Here is a 14,079-nt window from a genome sequence, read left to right as displayed (position 1 = left end):
TTGATTCCAGAAGTCTCCCTTGAACCTCCCACAGACTCTTCATCTCAGAGATGGCTTCCAGAGTCCAGCTCTTGGGAGAAACCTTGTGAATAAATCCCAATTCATCCTTAGCTATTATGATTTCCCTTTGTGTTGGGGAGAACTCACTTGATGACATTCGGGATACCAGCTACACTACTGGACACAAAGGGTCAGAGGCACGCTTTTACTTTGCTGTTTTTGTTCACGTGATGTGCCTTATCTGGGGACTTAAAGTGTCAGATCTGGAGTTACGGCACCCTGGTGGGGAGGCCTGTGCTCTTAGCTGTACACGTATGGTTCAGTGCGTCAATTTCCCCTCCATCTTATTTCATCTATCCAGCAAGGAAGAAGGAGGCCAGATGCTGGACTTTGCCCAGAAACACAGGAGACAGGACCTGGTGCTGGTAGCATACGGCAGAGGCCAGGGCCTCCTCACCAGGCCTATTCTTCCTGGGCAGAGGCCTGGAATCTTCTCACTGCCTGGTGAAGGACACCCAGGTCTATCTGGGGACAGAGGAGGCAAAAACAATGCTACAGCAGAGATGCCGTCATGCCAGAAGCCAATGGTAGGCAACTAACTTCAGGGCAACTTGTCAGGAGCAAAGTTCCATCTTTCTCTATCATCATCATCATGTCCACCATAGTCATAATTATCACCACCACCACTATCACCATCATCACCATTACCACCATCACCACCATCACCACCACCATCATCACTACTACCCAATCACCATCATCACCATTACCAGCATCATCATCATCACCACCACCACCATCAACACCACCACCACCATCATCACTACTGCCCATTACCACCATGACCATCACTGTCACCACCATTACCATCATCACCACCATCATCATCATTACCACTGCTAACACCACTAGTGCTGCCATCACCACCACTATCTGTAGAGTTACTGGAGTGTAGAGAGAAGGGATCTTCCCACATTGCCTAACTTCATCCTGAATGTCATCATAGCCAGCCAGGTGCTGTGCTTGACAGCTGGCTGCCTCCTCCTTTCTCTGCTGACCCATTTTCCCCACATGGCAAAGAACCACATTTTGCGCATCCTTGCAATAACAAGTGTGAACACTTGTACCGGGTTTAGTATTTCCCAGGTACCATTGCAAGAGCTCAGCCCATCAAAGCCCAGCTCATCCCCTTTTACAACTGTCTTTATGTGACGATCTTATGGCTAGCGTGGGAGCAGGGATTTAACCCAGGGACCCTGTACTTGGAAACCATGACTCATGGACCAGAGCCATCTGCAGTCGGCCTCTGTACATGAAGTGTTCTGGGAACATCACCGAGTCTGCTATGGCCTGGGCTGCCTCTGTACTCCAGAGATGGAGGTGATCTACAACAGAGAGCGCCTGGAACACAAAGCCCAGACATCCGCTAGCTGGCCAGCCCTTTCCTAACCACCAGGGCCATCTCCCTCTCCAGTCTCAGAGGTATAACTCCTAGGAACCCCCCGTGCCACTTCTTAAGGTTCCTGTTATTGTCCCATTCTACAGATGAGGTGACTGAGGCCTGAGGATGTAAAGTCATGTGTTTAAGTTCATCATTGTGAAGCCAAGGACACAGGGTGGACTCACTTGCAGCCTGCTAAGCCCCAAGTGCATGCTTGTAAGCCCTGGACTTTGCCTGGGCTGAGCAGATTCAGTTGGCCGGCAATCAGAACCTCTCTGGGGAGGAGTGCTTGTCAGTCTGCAAGGCTGGAAATTCCTGAGATGAGCCAGGCCCACTGGCCATGTTGTCGGAGCTTGTCATTCCCTTCGCGTTGTGGGTCCCCAATCCTGCACACGGAGAGCCTTCTCTGGGGGAGGGGAGAGTGGTCATCCAGCTTCCTGGGAGAGTGATGGCTCCCAGCCGGACACCACCTCCTCAGCTACAGAACCAAAAGGACCCTGACAGGCACATCGCGTTCTCCACAGGGCCCTTCACCATCCGGGGCTGAGTTCCTGTGTGGGAAGTTCTAGAATCCATAGGGGTGGGGGGGATGGAAGACACTGGCCACCATTTGTCACTGGTGGGCAAGAGCCTGTCCTGTGCTTGCTGGGTCTGATCAAGGCAGCTGACCAAGCAGACTCTTCCCCAGGGGTCATCAACAACAACGAAGCCACAGCCTCTCCTGCTAACCCAGCGTCAGCACCAGTGTTGTGCAGATACAAACATTTCCAGCCCCTCATGGTCCCTGTTGTTTAGGACCACAGTCATCTCCATTTTACAGAGGAGAAATGGACTTAACAGCTTTGTCTGAGGAACTATAAGTAGGGAACTCACAGGGCAATGCCACGCAATGTGACCTTGAACCCTGGCCCCAAGCCCCCTCACTCACAAAATCCCAATGCAATGCCATGCAGGGAAACACAATGACAAATTACAACCACAATAATAAATATTAATAGCAATAACAAGAATTAACAGGAGCCCAGTTGCTACTGCTTTATGATAATCCAACCCCCAGCACAGCAACATACAGCAAGCATTTCAAGTGTGCTTGTTCATTCTGTGGGCCAGCATTTTGGCAAGCGAACCACGAGGGCAGCCTGTCTGCCCCCATTGTTGAGGGCCTCAGCTGGGGGATGAGACAACTGGGGGCTGATCCAATGGCCGGGAGCTAGAATCTTCTGGAAGAGTTTGCATGTAGACAGCTGATGCAGCTATATGCAGGGCTGTTGGCTGTGCCCTCGTCTGGGATGTCGGCCAGAATGTCTACTTGAGGTTGAGCTATCTCCATGTGGCTTTTTGGTGCAGGCAGGCTACTTCGAGCTTCCTTACAATATGGCAGCTGAGCTCCCAGAGAAACAATTGAAGAAAAGGAGGAAGTGCATACCATTCTATAAATGGGCCTTGGCAGTCATATGACACCACTCCTTCTGTGCTATTGGGTAAAGCAGTCATAAAGGTTCATGCAAGTTCAAGGACAAACCCAGTGGAAAGAAAAACAAGGTCATTGCCAGTAAACGACTCATCAACAAAGCCTAGACTGCATTCCAGAAAAAAAGAAAAAGTAAAATTTAGGAGTCATAGGTAGAAGCGAGGTCCCTGCCTGTGCACCTGCCGTGGGGACCCCCTGGACCTAATCGTGGCATTGCTACAACTTGTCCTCTCCTTGAAAAGCTCACTCGCTGCACCATTGATTCACAGATGATGCACAGGAATTGGGGAAATGGCACTGGAAATTGAAAAGCACGGTTCCCCCAGGCCCTCTTTCCTACCTTGGCCTGATGAAGAGTGGGAATACCTGGGAGAGGAGGAAGTGGCTTGCACGTGGCATGCGTGAGAAACGAGCCACCCTTCCACCCACAGACACAAATGTGAATTCATCAGGCAAAGCTGGATTGCTATTAAGTCACCAAGTGCTTTCACTGGCTGCCAGGGAAGTCGTTAAAAAGTGTTTTCTGGACACCTCTTAATACTTTGATCGTGTGTTCTCATCTATTATATTTTCATCTGTCTGTCTATCTATCCCAAACCCTTTCCCACCCCCTTCAAAGTCACTTTCACAATTGCACCATTTTACAGGAGAGAAAACTGAAGCTTGGGGAAAATAAATCTTGCCACTACGGCCTTGGACTCTATGAATGGTTCCTACTCCTGCTGCTGGAGGGGGAGACTCCCACCTTAGCAAAAGGAGTCCTTACCCACAGCAGTAGGATTCCCACCAGACCTAACTCCACATGGGAGAGGCAAAGCACTGAGGTTTTTCCGAGACCCAGCTGTCTGCCAGACAGCTAGGCCCTGGCAGCACCATCTGTGACACCTTATGATTCAAATTCTGCCCAGCAGCTTAAAGTTCCACAGAAGAGACATGCAGGAAGATATCTGCTAACACAGACCTGTGTTCTCTTTCACTGTCAATCAGCTTCTACTGGATTTCTGAAGGCACAGGTCTCACATTGGGAAGGGGATTTAGAGCATGGGGTCTTCCCTGTGCTATAGAGTTCTGCTCATTAGATCTGTTATCCTGATACATCTGGCCAACCTTTCAAGGCCAGGTGCTATCCGTGTGATCCATAGTGGCCAATTGGGAGAGTGGTCTATCCCTAAGGCTACAGTGACTTATCCACAAATGGGTGTTTTTCTCTATGAAGAACCAACTGGAGTTTGTTCTTTTGAATGTATTTCAGGAGACTAGGAGAGAGGAACTGACACAAACAGAATGGTGGGACAGTCTGTAGACACCTTTCCTACAACTTCAGCTACACCAGGAGGCCCATTTTCTTGAGAAAATGGAGGCAGAAAAACAAAGGCATGAGAAGTGAGATGTGAGTGGAAGGAAAGGAGAAGAGGCACATCAAGTCTGGCAGGCCCCACACGAGAGAGCCAGGCAGAAACTGGGCCTCTCCTACCCCGCCCTCCAAAGTCACAGACAAGGCCATGGTCCCCACCATGTTGGAAATGGCCAGCAGAGACTGTTCCACAGGCCCAGGAGTGGGCACTTAGACACCATCTTCTAATGAGGCTGACCCCAAGGCATTTAGAGACACGGAATGAAAGCCACCATGCACCCCCTTGTCCCTCCCTCCTCTGAGGCCACGTTCTTCTGCTCTTTCTAAGAGCTCTGCACCTTGAGAAGCAGCCGGGACTGCAGAGTTGACAGCAGCTCTGCAAGCCACTGTGGCACTTTAGCACTGTGCATAGAAAGACTCCCTAATTCTGACCGGGATGGAGAGCAGAAAGAGAAGACTGGATCCTTGTCACCTTTCTGAACCTTTCCAAGAGAGGGAAGGGAAAGAAGGTAACGGCTGGTCACACGTTCCAGACACCTTCCATAACCAACAGGCACCTTTCATAATACCTTCCGGACACCTTCCATAACAAAGACGAACAGTTCTATGAGCTGCATGGGACAGCAATTGCCCTCTTGTCACAGAGGGGATACTGAGGCCCAGAGAGGAACAGAGTTGCTGTGATGGGTGCATGCTGAATGGAATGTCTCAAGGCCGTTTGGGTGGGCGGGCGGGAGGGGGGGTCAGCTAGCCTCTTATTTTGAACCTCATCCTTGTCTACCCCATGAACTGTGCCTGCCTCTCAGATCCTAGGGGAGAAGCTGGTGGCCAGTGAGGTTTACACCCATCTTTAACTGCTCAATAAAACCTCACGAGACTTCCTCGCATCCAGAGAAGTCCTGACACTTTAACAGCTTGTTCACAATACACAAACCAGATGGATCCCATCCCTGACTCCATTCCTCACCATGAAGCACCGATCCCATTAGAACCATGCACTCAGGCTGGGCACAGGGGTCCTACTCTTTGTTCTGTCCACAGACACCCACCCTGGGAGGGGTGGAGGGCACCTATTTCCTGCCTCACAGTGGCTTATAAATGTGGCACTAGGGAAGAAGGGTGGTCCTCCCTTCCAGATTCAAAACACATTTTGAGCCCTTTCTGGACTGGGCCAGGTAGGATTTTAGAAGACAGCACCACCGCCCCCCCACCTTGGAGGAACCAAGCTCAGAGAGGTCTGTACTGAATGCTTCCACGCTGTAAAAGATGACACATGGAGCCTGTGGCTTCTCTGTCTCTGAGAATGGAATGAGTTCAACCCAGCCTCTGGGTTCACAGAGATCTGAAGCAAAAATCCTCAGCTGTCTGCTAAGCTGAGGTGAAGGACTCACGTCATGAGCGCCTCCTTTTGTACCTGTCAGCTGTGAATCAGAGTGCATTATGAGCAGGTAGAGCTAGCAGCTCTGCTTGTGATAGCAGTCAATGCTCCATGAACTCAGCAAAAATTATGGTCAATTCCAGTTCACTGGTAATAATAGCTAGTGACAGCTAAACACATACAGGTAGGTAGTTTAATTGGTTCAACATCACAGAAATAAAACCAAAAAGACAAGCCTCATCTGGGAACTGGTGGCTCACTCCTGTAATCTTAGCTCCTCAGGAGGCAAGGATCTGAGGATCGTGATTCAAAGCCAACCTGGTCAGGAGACTGTGAGACTCTTATCTCCAATTAAAACAGGAAGTAGAGCTGTGGCTCAAAGTGGTAGAGAGCTTGTCTTGAGTGGAAATAGCTCAGGGGCAGGACACCGGCCCTCAGTTCCAGTCCCACCACTGACTCCCCAAAAAAGACAAGTCCCAATTGCAGAATCTGCTAATTAAATTTAAAATTATACATCTAGTAGAATGCTAAAAGGATCTTTTGGTTGCATTTTAAAAGTGTGTGTTTACTTTTCTGACCCTAACGAAGTGCTTATCACTCCCATCCCCTACTTGTTTTAAGTGTTTAAACCTAATAGAGATGGTAAGGCTCACAGAACTGCTAATTCTAAGATACTACTAAAATACTATGTTCCGTGCAGTGTCCAAGAATGATCAGTACTAAGAAGGTAACTTGCCACCCCAAAATAGGACTGCATTTTGCCTCACTAAAATATACTTCTTTGGGATATACTGAGCTGGCTGTTCTGAAACTGCAGACACAGGAGTAGCTTGTATTGGCTGCTCTTTTATATATAATATAAATATTCACCAGGAAAGGAAACTTACATTTGCAAAGGTACCTGTAAGAGAAAAAGGGCTGCTCCATATGTTTCTTATCTGACTTTATTTGTACAAGTTGTCTTTAACCGTCGCTCTCCCCACCCAACCATCTGCTCATCTGTAGCTCAGGAGGCTGTGCAGGTATCAATGAACTGGCCTTCTCTGAATCTCTTATTTTACGGGGGTCCCTTGTATACTATACACATACCACAAAAGATGGCTTTTCTGTTAACCCACTGTGTGTGAAGAGCTCTTAATTTGGGTCCAGTTCTGAAAGAACTGGATTTTCATACGTTAGCAGCAGTGGAATGGGTGAGAGGAGACTGAGGCTTTTTCTAGCATTAGAGTATCTTTAACTGATCTTTGTTCTAAGGTCTAATGTATTATTCATTGTTAAGTCATTTACTGGACAAAGCTTTTACAGGACACTGTAAGACAAAAAGAAAAAGCAACAACCCCACATGTCCATTAACTTTAGGAGATCAATACAAAAGAGCTAGATGTTTATACAAATTTGACTAAAGATGGCTATAAAAATTAGGAAACTTTGTCATCGCTGGGAATATGGCTCAGTGGTAGAGCCATGAGACCCTGGGTTCAATCCCCAGCACCACAACAACAAAAATGCAATCTCTGTCAATGTAAGAGAGGTAGTGAGTGATTGGCGAGTGCAAACTAAAGGGGGAGAAATCTTAACATAACCAAATGAGATGAGAAATTGTAGGGCCCTAGTAACCTTTTTGTCCTTATCACCTCCTTTCTTAATCTATCTATACAGACTCTTTGACACAGGCAGGGCTCAGGTCTGGGGGAATGGAAAGATGTGGTAATGATCTATACACACTGGGTGGAGCATCAGCTGCTGGTGATGGAGCTGTTTTATTTACCTATACCCTAAAATGCTATGAGGAATTCCCTACCTGAAGCGAAAGGAGTTTTCCAAATTGCTTAATGCTGCCTGCTTTCCATGACTTGTCTGGCCCTTTATCTCTTTCAAAAAGTTTGGGAAGTTTTGGGAAGTGGTAGGGCAGTGTGAGCAGAACTCCTACAGGGAGGACAAAAAACAGCTAAATATAAAAACCTATATATACAGAAACCAACCCAAAGGATCTACATTTACGTAAGGGTAAAGCTTTATCATCTAAATACCAACTGTAGAACTAATTCCTACTGTTTACTTTCCCCATAAAATGTAACACACAGACTCTGGACACATAAACCCAACGATTTGTTGGAAATACAAATTTAAGAGGATTTGGGATTCAAAATAGCAGAGTACCAATTTAAAAACAATTTTTGTAAACATATTTTGATACAGGTCCTAGGAGTACTCACCACATCATTCAAATCCCAACGGCAAGACTTGTGATGAGACCAAACAGGTCATAAACACTAGAAACAAAGCCAATATGACTAAATCCAAAAGAGGCCACATGAAGTACCTCACATACAATGCAAACCTGCTTTAATAAATAAAGGAAACACAAGTTACTGTACTGTGTGAACATCCAGTTCCCCTAGGCCTGTTCAAGTTCGTCTCTGACACTCAACAGCTACTTCCACCTAGGCCAGTCTAATGGTACGGCCATGAAGTTGGTACCCATCATGCCCTACTAATACCACAGTGCCAGGCTGCACGCCAATACCAGTGGGAACATGACAGATGAGTTCATGCTCGAGAGGGTCATATTTGTCACCAATGGGTGCCATCTTTTCCAGGCCATGCTTGGTAAACATGCATTTCATCTTGGCTTCCAGGAGTGACAACCCTAGGAAGACATTCTCCAGGGAGAGCTTCTGGTCCCCGGGCTTTGTCTCTTCAGAAATGCACTTAGTAGTTTTCTCCAGGATGTCTGCCACCTCGACCAATTCTTTACAGAAGCTCTGGATTCCAAGTATCTTGGCGTCTTCCACTCATCTCTGGGTTCCTATCCTTATGTTTTCGCAGTCAGCTACAGCTCTCTGGTACCCCAGTGTCAAGTCCTGGACTGCCTTCTCCAGTTTAATAGCTTTCAACCTCATGGCCTGCTCAGCAATAGAAGGCCCATGGCTGGCAGGGGGGTCCTCGGAACTGCAGGCCTCACCAGCTTTTCTCTGGGTGGCAGTGCTGAAGGGGGGCAGCCAGTCCCTGCCATCTGCCGGGCCGCCACAGGCCAGCAGGCTTGGCACCCACGGCCGGGCCCCCCACAGCCACCGCGCCGCCTTGCCGTTTTTTATACGGCCCCACCCTCCACCATGTGCCCTTGGGAACAATGATAGCCAAGGCATTATGGGGAGGTGCTGAGGGTCCAGCAGAACTAGGACCAGAATGACTAAATTTCTCAAGGTTCCTCACAACCCACTGTATTGGACACTTTAGGTGTGATGTTCAGAGGCCCGTGTGTGGTCTGGTATTGTGGTGAGTGGCAGGAAAATGTGGATGCATTGGTATAGGAGATGTAGAAGACCAGGGCTGGGCCCAGGTACTTGGGTATCCTCTGGGCTTGACCAGGGCCCACTTGGTCTGCCCTCCCTCCTCCCAGTTTTTCTTTCCTATTTCGCTCTTATAGAATCCTACCATGGGTCAGATTTAGCTTGATGCTGGGCAAGGATGTGTGGTGAGGGGCAGCAGATGACTGAGGTAGAACAAGTGCTCAGGCAACTTGGGATTGAGTGCATTGGGCATCTTGCATCCAGCATCCTGCCTCTCAAGCAAAGGCTGAAGGCCAGAATAAACCATGAGACAATTAGAGGAGAAAGTACATGTGTTGGCTGCAAAAAACAAAACAACAACAAAAAAACACCCTGCATTGCCATTAGTTGTTGTGACCTATATAGGTGAAACTACAGATAAACTAGCCAAATTCAATATAATAAAATGTGTGTACATGTATATATCTGTTTTAAAGTGTACACATATACGGGTATATTTTACTTTGGCAAGAGCAAATTATCTTGACAATCAGGAATTACAGCTCTTCTTTACAAGCTCACATAACAGGATTTATAATGATAAATGGATTTTTAATGTTTTTTTTTGTTTGTTTGTTTGTTTTTTTGCCAGTCCTGGGCCTTGGACTCAGGGCCTGAGCACCATCCCTGGCTTCTTCCTGCTCAAGGCTAGCACTCTGCCACCTGAGCCACAGCGCCCCTTCTGGCAGTTTTACATATGTGTGGTGCTGGGGAATCGAACCAAGAGCTTCATGTGTAGGAGGCAAGCACTCTTGCCACTAGGCCAAATTTCCAGCCCGATTTTTAAATTTTTGACATGGTCCATTAGTGTGGAAAACTGTTCATAGTCAGTAGTTCATTGATGGTTTATGCCTGGAGTCCTAGGTTCTGTGAAGGCTGAGAATTGTGGACTTTATATGTATTTAACTAGCCAAACCTTAGAAGAAGAGGTTGTTTCCAGTGGTAGTGCAGGAGGCTTGAGGGGTTACCATCTGTAATCCTAGTAGTTCAGGAGGCTGAGATCAGAGAACCTACTTTCTAGTTTACTAACAAACACTCCATGTTAATCCTACTTCTGAAGACTGAATGAAAACATGCCAAGATTCAGAACTTAGGAGGAAGGAAATGTGAGGCACAATTAACACAATAAGTGGAAGTATGTATGTGCAAAGAAAAACGTGGAGCAGACATAGCCTAAATTTCCTCCCTGACCTTTTCTGTGAAAACCACACAGGCATTTCTGTGGTGGTGAGCTGCATTTTGATCCAGAGTTTGGCTCTTGGTCAAAGAAATTTGTGTACAGATAAGACAGAAGACATTCTGGGAATCCAGGTTGGAAACTGAGTTTAAACAAATTTCATGAGTTCTGAGTTTCAGGTAGTTTGCAAATACATAAGAATTATTGACTATGCAGATTTGTTTTACCAAATATACATCTCATCTCAGGCCTGAGAAAAACACAATATTCAGGAAGGATGGAAAGGATCTTGGTGAGACAATGAGAACCGATTCTATCTCCAGACTATCAATCTGAGTTTCACTTTGAAAGTGTTGAAGTATGTACTGAGAAAGCTTATGTTTTGAATAGAATGTTTATGATTGAAAAGTTATTCCCTACTTTAAAAATCTAAGCTTTATTTCTTCACTAATCTATAAAAGTATACCATTATATAGATTTAAGGTTTTCTATGATACATGTGTGTGTTTGTTTTTGTAAATATATGTATGCAATTACATATATATTAGGTATGCATATACATGTATGTGAGTACAGCTAATAGGTAGGTAGATAGATAGGAAGGTAGATAATTTGATTCTGTTTTTATATAGATAGTATAACGTTTAAGTAAGTATAAGAGTTTTTTGTCAAACACGAATCATTTCTATATAGTTAAGACATTCAATTTTTTTAATTTTTTTTTTTTTTTTTTTGCCAGTCCTGGGCCTTGGACTCAGGGCCTGAGCACTGTCCCTGGCTTCTTCCCGCTCAAGGCTAGCACTCTGCCACTTGAGCCACAGCGCCGCTTGGCCGTTTTCCGTATATGTGGTGCTGGGGAATCGAACCTAGGGCCTCGTGTATCCGAGGCAGGCACTCTTGCCACTAGGCTATATCCCCAGCCCCAAGACATTCAATTTTTTTTAAATTTTAAAATACAAAAAACATTAAATCTTTACCTATAATGGGTGGAGACTTTAGACAGGTGGGGGCATCTGCATGGAGCCCTCCAGGAGTGAACCGTATAAAAAAGTCATGGCTGAAAAATTGAGGCAAAGGGCAATCTCATTTGTTGATGAATGAATTTGTAAATTTTATTAGAAGGCTGCCTTAGTCTTATGGACCAAAATTTCAAATATGTCATTGTCTTACTGTCCCAGCTTTATTTGTGGAACTGAATCTCTCTAGAACAGGAAAACTAAACTCATGTGCATGTCTACACACATTGCAGACATGGATAAAATTTATATATGACACACAAGAAATTAATATCCATCTAACACAGAATTTGTTGAAATTAGACAGGTAAAATATGCATGAAGTACATATGCTAGATACATATTTTGGATAGTTACAGTAATTGACAGGGTGAAAGGCCATTCCTAGCAACAGCGATGTTTGCCTCCCCTATAGAAATTCCAAAGGAACTCTAACCTCTATGACTAATCGATTCTGCAGGACTATTAATTACCCTTTGACCATCAGCATTCAATGAAAGCTCAATTAATTGGGAAGTTAACAAAAACTCTTCTTATAATCATTCGTATTTTAACTTTTCTAAGATTGGATAATAGTTAAATGCTGAGTCAAAATATATTAAAAGGAATTAAATCAAAGTTTCTTTATATGTGATCCTAATTCTAATTACATATTAGTGGAGAAGCAAAGATTGGCAATGATTTATCTGTATAACAACTTTTTAAGGTATTTTACTATTTTATCCAGTCCATACAGATAACAATTAGTCTGAAAATATAGTGATTGACACGCGGTAGCTTTTCTGTCATGAAAATTATGGTCTGACACTGGTACCAAAGTATCCTGAATAGCTAAACATATCCCACCATCTGAGCTCACATATTGGCTTAAGTCCTGACATCTAATTAAGCTATCATTTCTCAATGAACTTCATTCAAAATGTAATATGTTGGGTGAGTTTCAAATGGGCATCATTTTAGGAGGTTTAAGAAATCTCACATAGTAAAAGTACAACAGGGAAAGGTCCTTATATAAAAAATATGGACCAGTTGGACCTGCCCAGTGGAAGAACTTGCATATCCTGGGCTGTGAGTTCATCATCCAGGACTGTATCACAAAAGGCAATGAGCCAGGTATTTATTCAACATTTTTCTATTCTTGTCTATTGTCAAGCCCTGTTTGGAGATGGTTGCCCTTTATTAATCTTGCATGAAAAATTGAAGAGGCTCTCTGGAGGATAAGAGGGAAAATGAATGTACTGAACCCCTCAGGCAACAGGAAAAAGGACTCCAAACCCTCTGGTCCTTGACTACCTTCATAACAAACAAAAATTTGTCAAGGCTGAGCTGAGTATGCTGGAGGAGGAGTTGTGCTTCTGCCTCCTGCCAAGTGCACTAATAAGATCATTGTTATACATTTTCATATTTAGAAAGTAAGCATAATCAAACCCTAGTACACACTGCCCGGAATTACATGATAAAGAGTCTATGGACCAATGTTTTTGTTCCTTTCCAACCAGAGACCATCGTGTGTGTGTGTGTGTGTGTGTGTGTGTGTGTGTGTGTGTGTGTGTGTGTGTACCTTTGCATGCCCATTGGTTTCCTCTTTTTTGGAAATATCAAAGATGAGATTCAGAAAATCTACAGACAGACACTCTGCTCTAAACAAGGTAATAATCACACTAGGAATTACTAGGACAAGAAATAGAGAAGAGACCAGTAGTCTTAAAGCCCAGTCAAAATCAAAAGGAGAGTAATAAGATGGGACCCCAGCTCTGTACACCTTGGGGACTTGTCACCAGCCTCCAAGCCATTGTCACCTAGAAAAGGAATAGAGGAAGAGAAGTCTCCAGCTTCCATCAGTGCCAAGATGGACAAAAACCAACCTAATACAGACCGCGGACTTCCAAAACCTTTGTAAAAAGTGGTATAAGAAAAGGCAGCAAAGTGAGTCACTCAAGATCACGAAAGCAGTCATGGTCTAGATCACACAGTGCCAGAAGACATTACGAGGGGTGGGGTCAGTTGGGAACGTGCACCTCGAAGTCCTGAACCCCTCCCATAGGCACAGTGAGTACCTTCAAAGACACCACAATCAGGCTTCCCCCCACATTAGGCAAGGCATACCACAGATGCCTTGAAATATTCAAATAGACACAGCCATAAGAGAAAAGCATGCCATTCTACACCTCAGAGCACATTAGGTAATCATTCAGATGCTGCAAAGAAACACAGAAAGGAAAAGGACCATCACAGGAACTAGTGGCAGCTATCTTCTCCTTCCTCTGCTCCCATAAAGGCAAGCACTATGACAGCAGCATCTCAGGACATGGCAGACAGGGTCAGTGACTACCCTGGTATCTTTACTACCTACAGCCATGTGTATGTACTCACTCAAAAGTAATTCTGATTTGATTTCTTCAATGTGGGATTCCAGAAATTCTTGTGACATTTTCTGCTAAAAAGAACCATATTAAACTTTTGACAAATTAAAATAATTCAAGTGCCTAACTGAAAACCATCCCAGCTTCCATTGTAATTTATTCGTTGTGTGTTGTTTGTTGCAATAAGAACTGGAGAATGAACTCTATAAAATGTTTCTTATGGGTCTGCTTGTGCCTAGTTAGTTGTCATAGCAGATGAGCTTTGTCTTCACCCAGGTTTCTTTCTAGAGACTATTCCACATGGAATATTGGAGTACTGTGTGATGGTCGTGTGCTTACAGAATGAAGCCTATCAGTATTCGAAGGAGGGTGTCCTGTGATAGGAAAGTCCCTCCTGAAGCAAGAGATCTTCTGAAGTCTGGCAAGGACAAAAAGCAGAAGGAGAAAAGCATAGGAAGGGAAACATCTATTTATGTTTCTTGCCTTAGGCAATAATCCGTTCAACTTCACTGACCAGGAGATTCATGAAATACTAGTTTTTGTAACA

General features: G+C 44.9%; 1 pseudogene; it reads right to left on the bottom strand.

Moving 5' to 3' along the window:
- Positions 1–8,052: 8,052 nt before the first annotated feature.
- LOC125347770 lies at positions 8,053–8,793 on the bottom strand (annotated as a pseudogene).
- Positions 8,794–14,079: the final 5,286 nt, after the last annotated feature.

The sequence above is a fragment of the Perognathus longimembris genome, chromosome 3 (assembly GCF_023159225.1).
Source record: "Perognathus longimembris pacificus isolate PPM17 chromosome 3, ASM2315922v1, whole genome shotgun sequence".
In the NCBI taxonomy this organism is placed as follows: Eukaryota; Metazoa; Chordata; class Mammalia; order Rodentia; family Heteromyidae; genus Perognathus; species Perognathus longimembris.
This window is presented reverse-complemented; position numbering and strand designations above follow the sequence as displayed.